The sequence below is a fragment of the Echinops telfairi genome, unplaced genomic scaffold (assembly GCF_000313985.2).
Source record: "Echinops telfairi isolate 266 unplaced genomic scaffold, ASM31398v2 ScPeMD7_5592;HRSCAF=6446, whole genome shotgun sequence".
Taxonomy (NCBI): domain Eukaryota; kingdom Metazoa; phylum Chordata; class Mammalia; order Afrosoricida; family Tenrecidae; genus Echinops; species Echinops telfairi.
Window position 1 is genome coordinate 53,791,519 of NW_022109491.1, and position 10,673 is coordinate 53,802,191.

Here is a 10,673-nt window from a genome sequence, read left to right on the forward strand (position 1 = left end):
AAGTTTTGTGGTGTATATTTTTGCCAAATTAGAAAAAAAATACATCAAGAACAATGAGTACAAGGAAGAAGAACATGTTCTAGAAAGGAATATGATGATAATTTTCCAACTCTTCTTGATATAATTGAATTACTGAATTCTATGACATGTGGATGAAGTGCTATTAAAACTGTTAAAAAGCCAGCTTTACACCCAATCATTCATACATATTTTGTTTCATATTCTTTATTGCAACTCCATAATATAACATCACTTATCCCACTTCCTACCTGTATTTCCTGCTCCTCACATCCTTCCTTCCTAACCCTTTTGAACTTTCTCCTTGAGGAAATGATGCTCTTTTCATCTCAAAAAGAGAGTACCTTGAGCTGTCCCACACCATGATGTTTTCAATAGCTTCATATGAAAAGTAGGTAGTAAAGAAGACCAAAGAATACAAAATGTATTTCAATAATGGTATTGGCAACGAATATTGAGAATACCGTGGGCTAACAGAAGACCAAACAAGCCTATCTTGAAAGAGATGCAGCCAGAATGCTCCTTAGAAGCAAGGATGGCAAGACTTCATCTCCCATACTTTGGACATGTTATAAGAAGAGACCAATCCCCGAAAAGGCCGTTACACTTGGTAACATAGAACTGAATCACAGCCATAAAGTCCATTCCGACTCAGAGTGACTCTGTAAGATACAGTAGACCTGCCCCTGCTGGTTCCTGAGATTGTAACTCTTTACCAGTGCTATATCTGCCACTGAGCAGCAGTGATTTCAAAGTCCGACCTTGCAGTTAGTAATCCACTAAACTACCAGGACTCCTTGTGAAGTAGAGGGTCAGTTAAAAAAAAGGGGGTGAGGGAAGAAAGATCTCCAACAAGATTGATGAACAGTGGTTGCAACCATGGGCTCAAACATAACAACCAATTTGAGGATGGCACAAGATATGGCAGTGTTTCATTCTAGTGTCAACAGGATCACTGTGGGCCAGAGCCAATTTGAGGGCACCTAAAAACAACAACAGCAGCAGCAGCAATTTAAAAAATATATGTTTTCTCTCCAGTTAGCTATCATTGTAAATATGTGTGGGAGAATGGAGATCAGAAAGTAGAGCAACATCACTCACCTACTCACCATTTCAGAGCCGTCTTTGGGAAGGGGACAGGCAGTAGGTAAAACAGTCCAAACCTATAGTACAGAATCATCCTTGATTATCATTTAATTGTATGGAACATTATTAATGAAATTTGAGAGGAGGCTGTGATCTTAGCATTTTTTATGTACCCTACTCCCTTTACTCCTGACCCAAAAACCCCCTTTCTCACAAAATTGCCCCAGGAGGAAGGAGAGGTTTGTTCTGCACTCCGTCTCCTCCAGTGAGCACACAATCGAAGAGGTGTTCGGGGTTCTTGTGTGTCAGCCTACAAAATGAGAGGTTTATACTGCATTTCCAAATCCACTTCCAATGCTAACATTTTGTCTGTATACAAATACTTAGTACGTATATTGCTCTTAAATAATAAAACAAGGTGGAGTATAATTAAGGGGCAAAATGAGTTATATAGACAATTTGTGCTGTGAACTACGCTTTCTAAGTTGACTAATGTGACATTGTTCTCAAGGAAAAGAAAACTTCAGCATTTTACTCGCAGAAGAATCCTGATCTAAATTAGGTCATGGGAGCCGGGAGAGGGCTGAGCGGAGAGTCCCAGAGAACCTTTCAGGTGATAGAAATTCTGGTTCCTTTGTTGTCCAGCGAAGGGAGAGGAGAGGCAGAAGCAGCCAGGCTGCAGCTGAGGACAAGTTTGCTTCTGTCCGAGACGCACCGTTCTGCTCGCAGAACAATGAGCGTTCAGACCAGTGGATGAGGCTGTTATCAGCCCATGGCAGGCTGAGAAATAATCTCCAACCACAAATAACAATGGGTGCCGTATCTCAGGCCAGGTAATGAGGAGCCTTTAAATGGCATCAACTTGAGTTTATTATCCTTTAGTTTTACATGTCTCAGCCCAGAATAGTCTTATCTTTTCCTTTTTTGGTGTTCGATGGAGGCACTCCCGCCACAAAGGAAAAGATATTAAGTGACCTTTTCCCTTCCCCTTACTTCTTCAGATTTGAAGCCTCTGCATAATAATAAAACCTCTACACGGATTCTATAAAAATACACACATAAAACCAGGAGCCTCAGTTTCTTTCGTTCCATATCTGATCTAAAATAGATCCATTTGCATCTTCTGTGCATTAATGATGGGGTGCAAATCCAGTAAGGAATCCCACAAATTCTGCTTTCAGGGGCAGGTCCTACAACAATTTTGCATAGAGATATTGAGTGAGAAATAAAATTCTAGGCTGCCAAGGCCACACTGCTTCCATGTTGCTGATTCCATCAGTAAAATTCATTTATTCCTTTGTTGCATTCCATTTAGAAGCCTTTTTGTATACAACATGGAGTAAACAAGCTTGATAAAATATTGTTTTTATGTACAAAATCCCCAGTACTTTATCCCATAAAGTCTGTCTTCTGTTGAAAGGGCATCCCATATATGCATGCAGGATTGGGAGTGGTGTTAGTGAGAGAAGTTACTAGTCTTAAGATGATAGCATATATTTCCCCAAATGCATGTAAGTTTGACTGAGGCGGAAGCCAAAATACTTTCCAATATGCAGGGTTGGAGAACAAGATAAATGGGCCTAAAATCACCTTCACTTATTTATTTATTTATAAATCGTAAAGGCACATATAGGTTGGGATTGACAAACAAGGAATTTCATTTCATTTGCATAAAGAAAAAAAATGGAAACAATCCAGTATGAATCCAAGTGATGGAAGGAGTTAAACATAAAAATTAAAAAATAATGCTTTTTAAAAACAGAACACTTTATAACAGATTGGAAAGTAACTTCCTACATAAGACACTAAAAAGATAAAGTGAAATGATAACCTCTGAATATGTTAAAAGTTTTTGCAGCCAAAGACCTGAAATTAAAATAAAAAGAGGGATGACAAGCTGAAAGAAAATGTTTACAATACCTAAATGAAAATAAGGGGCCACACGCAGAGTAGACACAAAATTTATATAAGTCTAAAAGACATAGGAAGTTAATCGAATGAAGGGAAATTAATATATAAATAGGAAATACTTAGTATTTTTTACACATAGAAAATAAGTATATAAAGAATGATTTTCATCTTCAGAAATCAAGTCATTACAAATTTCAAGAAGGTTATACTTAAAATCCATAAGATGAGAGCATTTAAAAAGATAAATAACATCTGTTTGTGGTGTGGATTAGGGAAGCAAGCGTCCTCACATACCACAGGTGCAGGCCTATTTGTAAGCCAATTTGACAGGACCAATTTAATTTTAGTCTTACGTTCCTAAGAACTTTTTTTAAAGAAAAGTTTGCATTATGCCTAAATGTATATGTAGAGAGATTTTCATAGCCACACAGTAATAGGAAAAAAATGAGGAACAATCTTAATGCCCATGAAAATGAGATTGTCCATATAAATGATGGTATATTTTTATGTGCAACCCATTAAAAATATAAAGGCATTCTCACATAGCCATAGAAATGCATATTAAGTGAACAAGTTTCAGAATTAGCAAGTATATTGTGAACCCATTACATAAAATAAAGGAAACTATTTAGATATATATGTGTACAAAGCAGTCTTGGCAGTGGCAGACAAGCTTTAGGTTGCTAACTGTGAAGTTGGTGGTTCAACGTCACCAGCCATTCTTTGGAATAATGATAAGGTTGTATCTGCTCTAATAAAGACTCATGGCCCCGGAAACCCTATATAAGGTCCTCAATGCCAATGGATTATTTCTATACCAATGGGCCCTGGTGGGGCAGTGGTTAAAATACGGAAAACTCACCAGCTGCTCCAGGGGAGAAACATGTGAAGGTCAGATTCTGTATTTATTAACAGCCTGGGAAAGCTCATGGTGCAGTTAAATGCTCTCCTATAAGGTTGCTATGCACGGGAATCAGCTTTTTGGCAGTAGGGTTTGGGAAATGAGTACTACCACCCATCTGTCCATTGGCCATATGTTTGTGTCTTGTGTGATACTGCTGTGCTAGGAGCTATGCCATGGTTAATGGCATAACTACTATACATCCTTGGATAAGTTTGGGTGGAGCATCCAAGTGAGCCGACTAGGCAAAAAGCCCCACAAACAAATGGATATCTAAGGGAGCCCAAAAGAACATTGACTTGCTTGCTTTGGAATATACCATATATATATTATTATCATAATGTGTGTGAGGGGGAGAGAAGTGACTGTGGTGATATATATATATATGGAGATATATATATATATATATCACCACAGTCACTTCTCTCCCCCTCACACCCCCCGCCCCACAGGGAGCAGACAGCCTCATCTCTCTCCTTAGGAATGAGCTTGAATTATCTACCATGCAGCTAGCGTGCCAACACTTAACCCACAACACCACCAGAGCTCCTTCGGACACATGATAGGAATAATAAACCACAGGAGGTACTATCATATTTGGGAAAATAGAGGAGCAGCAAGAGCATTGGAAAGCCTCCCTGAGATGGATTGGTACAGTAGTTTCAGTGGTGAACTAAAACAGATTAGTAATTGTTGTGAAGATGATGCGGGACTGGGCAGCATTTTGGTCTTTTGCATATAATGTTGCATAAGGCAGTGTTGCCTGGATGGCAGCTATGAAAATGTAATAGAAGAATGTGACATAAGTTACTCATTGAGCTTTCCCCTGGGAAAGGGAATGCTGCTCACTTCTCGTCTTACATAACTCATGCTTTTATTGTTTGACTAATGCATCCACAAACCAACTCATGTATTAATTGCATAAAGGGAAATAAATGAAAATATTGTGCAGATCCTAGGTATATAGTTAATTTATTATTAATAAACAGAGGTGTTTACTCAGCATGGAGTTAATTCAGAAAGCCCTGGAAAAGCATCAGTGATTTGTGTACTGCCCAGAAAAAATTTATTAAGGCAAAGATCATCAAAGCAAAAATAACTACTGAAAATAGAGATATTTGGTTAATGAAAGAAACTACTTATTCACTCATTAATTTAACACACAACTGCAGAGAGACTGCTATGTGCTAGGAATTATTCTCAACACTAGAGATACAGCAACTGTGAAACTGTAACGGGTAGAAGCAGGGATCATAAAATAAAAAAATATGTACTTAAATACATAACATCAGCATATTAGGCTGAGTTTTGTGGAGAAGCAAAATTAGTGACACTCATATATGTATAAGAAAGAATTCTACGTCACTAAAACATCCCAGCCCTGACTGATTCAGATCCATGGGTGAGATGCTAGCTAGAGACTCTAAGACTATTGCACCTGTTGGCAGAATAAGCAGGAAGGTGAAGTGGGAAGCGGGGAGATCACGGGCTGTTGGGTGCAGATTCCTGTGGATTCAGTGTCCACCGAAACATTGCAAGGTACCCACAGCCCCCAGGCTCAGCTGGCTGCATGGGCCGTTGACTCTAGACAGGAGACATAGGAGCCGGTCACAGACACAGCCAGGCTGGAAGGTGAAGAGCAATTGAGAGCCCTGTCCTCCTTGGTTTCTCTCTGATAAAAATGTCTTATGCTCAAGGACTTACGCATCACCAGACTGTGTCTTACGCATCACCAGACTAGGACCGGCTTGGGCGGTTGGACTCCACTCCTACACAGGCACCATCAATTCAACCTAAAAATCTAACCACCCCACTCAAGTCATCGTAAGGCCAAGATAAGGCAAAAAGTCGTGTGGTAGTTGTGACTTCTGTGGAGTTGGCAATGGAGTGTTGATGTCAAGCAGAGACAAGAAGGCAGGAGGAAGGTCGGCCAGCCAGGGTAGAACAGCAGTCCCGACCAAGGATACCTGACGGCCAGAGGCCCACGTGATGCCGGGGAAAACCAGTCAGAAAAGAAAAAGTAATACAACTTCTGTTCTCTGAAGAAAGCGAGCAGGAAAAGAAAGATGTGCATTGTGTTGATTTATGGGAAATGCAATTTACATAAATTATATGATTTAAACTTTCAGACTCCAGAATTTGGGCAAAATGTTTTACATTTGCTTGATGAAGAAACTGAGATTCAAAGAAGTTAAATATCTTGAATGGCATGATACAGCTATTATGTGACTGAACTATGTTTGCAATAAAGTCTCTCTGAATTGGGGGAAATAAATATACAGTTTCAGAAGCACATCTATTTGCATACCAGTTTGATGGAATTAGAATCCCCAGCAAAAGAACTCAGTAGCCTGCATTTTTAGACATTTGGAAAACTGTTACCACCGGCAAACTGAGGAACTAAATATTTCTCAGACCTTCCATTGGCAGGTGGAAAGAAACATACGCCCTCAGAGGTTGAATGAGTCACCCGTCAGCCCACAGTGAGGGAGGCCTGGAGCTAATCAAGATCTTCCGACCCTCAGTGTTTCTGAATTTTGATATTCAGGAGATCATGCTCCTCAAAGATCAACATGCAGATTAATTGTCTGGGAATGTTGTTCCAAAACAGAAACTGTTCAGTCCACCTGGGATGCAGTCTGGGATTCAGCATTTTTAGCAAACTTCCAAATAATGCCACTGTAGGTTTGGAGATGATGAAACTAAGTGCTTAAGGTTGTGTATGTAACCCTGAGCCTAGAATATTATGTTATGGTCTATATTACAAAATAGTGTTTGGTGAATGTATGACAGTGCTAGCGAATGGGATAGTGGTATAGGAAATGAACTGATAAGAATTGAAGGTATGATATGATCCTCAAAGTTAAAAGTTCGATTCTAGTGAAAGGGAAATGATAAGGAGAGGTTTGAGGCAATATCATAGATACAAATGTGTCAAAAAGTATGCTTTGTCACATCAAGAATAGTTATTAAACAAAAATATCAAATTATGCATTTTCCCCTCAACACATCCCTCATTTAGGTCTGTGCATTTCTGACAGTGTTGTCCTCGTGATCTAGCCTTTGGCTAACACCGTTTCAAAGTGGCAGTTTGGGTCTCCTCTAAAACTTCAAACTCAAATCCATGGAGACGATTCTGATTCACAGCAACCCTATAGCACAGAGTAGAATTACCCATGTGAGTTTCCAAGACTATCACTTTTTATGGAAGTAGAACACATCATCTTTCTCTAGGAGAGTTCCTGGTGGTTTGGAACTGCGAACCTGGAGGTTTGCATGCCAACGTATAAACAGCACTCTACCAGAGCTCCTGGTAGTGATCCTTGAAGGATTCAAAATCATGTTTTGGTTTGTTTTGTTTTCCTATATTCTATGAGGTAGGGGAACAACAACAACAAAAATCTAAAGAGGTGAGATCAGAGCTGTGGGAAGATAGGCTAGGGTCCCTCACTGAAATTCTCCTAGGACACCTCTCGCTTCTCTGAAAGAATGAGCAGTTCATTGTCAAGACGGAAAACAATATATTATTGGCACAATACTCTGATGGCCCTTTTCTCACCAATACAGTTTTCAGTACTATTAAAAATTCTTTGTAATCAGCCCCCCATTATTGCCCTACAACCTTAAAAAAAATCTATACAGTTTACCCCTTTGATATCTCCCCAAACAGTCATCATGACCTTCTGAGCACACCTCTCTGGCACAAATTGAACTGAGTCAGAAGATTCCCTAGGAAGCCACTGTTTCTATTGACCTTTTTGTTCAAGGAACCCTAATGAGACTAAGACAGTTGTATTAATGAGACAACTTGCCTGCAGCCACCCAAGGATTGCAGACATGATCAGGCATGTTTGATTGTTGTTGTTGTTTATGGAATAAAGGCATGTATGCATGAATTAGAACTGTAGTAGAAATACTGTTTATTTTACTTCCTATTTTAAGTAAAATCCCCATTGCTTCACTGATGTGGACAGGTGGTTATTTTCAGGTGAATTCATTCAGATAATTTATACCAGAGAATTACTTTAATCACATCCTACTCACATCCCACCAAACAGAATTTGCAGCAGCATTAAATAATATTTGTAGAACTCTGGGGAACTCTGAACCTTCTTGTCGAGTTCTGAGAATTCTGTCATCACTGTCCCTGTCCCTGCTTGACTTTAATGGATGATTTCTGGCCATACTGTGTTCACAACTTCCAAAAAAATCTAATCACGGTCCATACTGCCTGTGTGGAAATGTACTTAATTGTTATGAATTATGTGATTGCATAAAACATGAGCCCAACAAATTTGGATATATTGTTTTAATTATGGAATGGGTGGTTCTTTATTCCCTTCCAGAGAGTTTAGAATGTAATGTAATTAAAGTTGTGTTCTCCTGGGTCTCAGGTTGAGGAACCTTCTCTTGGAACCCCAACCAGGAGGCTTTGGCCAGAGATCAAGCATCATCTCTTCCAAGGCCAGTAGCTCTCACCTCAGAATGATGAGGCTCAGACTGCGACAGCTTCAAGTTCATGCTCAATGTCCCTAAACACTCAGCTTCTCCAGGGATTCTTGGGTTGGCTTCGAATGATCAGAGATGCCAAAGTTGGATGATTTCGCTTATGTTGCAGAAGAATTGGCCAAAGAATAGACAGTGTAGGAGTGGAACTAGGATAGGGATGAGGTTAGGGAAAGAGCCCACTCGCATTCTTTCTTCTCCTTTACTTCGCCAGCATCCTCCAGTACAGCCTAAGCCTTACTGCCCATTTATAAAGCAAAATGAACTCATACTCATGGCCATTGAGTCGATGCTGACTGATAGCAAACCCTGTGGGTTTCTGAGACTGTAACTGCTTATGGAAATAGCCCAGTCTTGCTTCTTCAGAGCTGCTGGTGGTTTTGAACTGCCAACCATGCTTAGCCACTATATCACCAGAGCTCCATAAAGAGAAATAAGTAATCCTAATTCTTTTCATGGGCTTTATTTAATATTAAGATGCTTTGATATCTATCCTATGAAATAAATTAATCCGCTTACAGGGAAACCTATATAAACTCCAAATGTATAAAATTTCAGTTGTTGTAATGGAAATATTTCCAAATGACCCTTTTAAGGGCAACATTTTCCTTTGCTGCTGCTGCTTCTTGTTAGGTAGCATGGAGTCAGTTCCACCTCAAAGGATCGCAGGATACAACAGAATGAAACATTCCCTGAGCCATCCTCACAATCTATGTCCCGTATGAAACCACTGTTTCAGTCACTCTTCAAATCAATTTCACACTTTGTCAATCAAGTTCATTAAAATCTTCTTCTTGTTCACTGCCCTTCTACTTTACCAAGCATGATGTCCTTCTCCAAGTACTGGAGCCTACCTATAACATGAGTAAAGTACAGAGAATGAAATCTTATCGCCTCACTTTAAGGGGCATGCTTCTAAAATATATTTGTTCATTCTGGTGACAGTCATAGCATGTTCATTATTATTTGTCACCATCATGATCTCAATGCATCCATTCTAATTTGAGCTTTCTTATTCACTGTCAAGTTATCAGATGAACATGAGGCAAATAAAAATCCCATGGCTTGCTTCAAGTGGACCTTATTGAAAGTCACATCTTTTATTTTTAACAGTTTAAAGAGGTATTTTGCAGCAGATTTGCCCAACACAATACATTATTTTATTTTGACCGCTGCGTCCATGGGTATTGATTGTAGATAATAAATAAATAAAATGCAATCCTTTGCAACTCAAATCTTTTCTCCATTAATCATAATGTTGTCTTTGGGTTCAATTGTGAAGATTTTGGTTTGATTTATGTTGGGGTCTAACATTTCTGAAGCCCACATTAATTACTTTCATCAGTAAGTACTGCAAATCTTCGGTACTTTCAGCAAGGAAGGTGGTGTCATCTCCACTGACTGTTACTACACCTTCCTCCAATTTTGATGCCCAATTCTTCTTCCTCTATCCCAGATTGATGGATTATTTTTTCAGTAAATAGACTAAATAAGTACAGTGAAATGGTATAAGACCTGATGCACATCTTTCCTGACTTTAAACCATGCAGTAATCCTGTGTGCTGTCAAATGACTGCTCTTGGACAATGTCCAAGTTCAACATGAGCATCAGCAAGTGGTCTGAAAGTTCCATTCTATGCGATGTTATCTAAAGTTTAGTATGATCTATGCAATATCAGTGCATAGTCAAGAAAACAAGGTAAACATTTTTCTTCTTTCAGCTAGAGCCACATAAAATCATCCATGATATTCTTTGTCACATGTCATTTCTATCATATGATATTGTTTTTTTAGGTCACTTGGTTCTGTTGTGACATCACCCATCTCATTTATTATTTATTTATTATTTACATCTCTTTCTTTTCCTTTGTAAAATTTGTCAGTGGTTTGTCAATTTTGTTAATCTTTTTGAAGATCCAACTTCTACCTTATTTTATTCTTTGTATTGTTTTCCTGTTTCATTTAATGCTACTTTAGTACTTCTTCCTGCTGAAGACTGGACACCTGTTTTCTGCCCTTTTTCTCATTGTTGGAGTTTGGGGTATAAGGTATTGCTTGTGGTTCTTCTTTGGTGCTGTTGCATTCGTTGGGATAAATTCTTCTCTCAACACTGCTTTTACATGCCTCAGAGGTTTGCTAGGTACTATTTTCATTCTGACTTCCTTCTAGGAATTTTTCCATACAATATTTTATTCCTCTTATTATCCAGAAGTTTTCCAGCAGCACTTTCTTTGTGCTGGATTTTCCTCCA

General features: G+C 38.9%; 1 protein-coding gene across 4 annotated transcripts in view; it reads left to right on the plus strand.

Annotated features, from left to right (window-relative positions):
* Positions 1–10,673, plus strand: part of OPCML (opioid binding protein/cell adhesion molecule like) — a 1,483,171-nt gene that overhangs the window by 1,416,158 nt on the left and 56,340 nt on the right. The window lies entirely within an intron of this gene.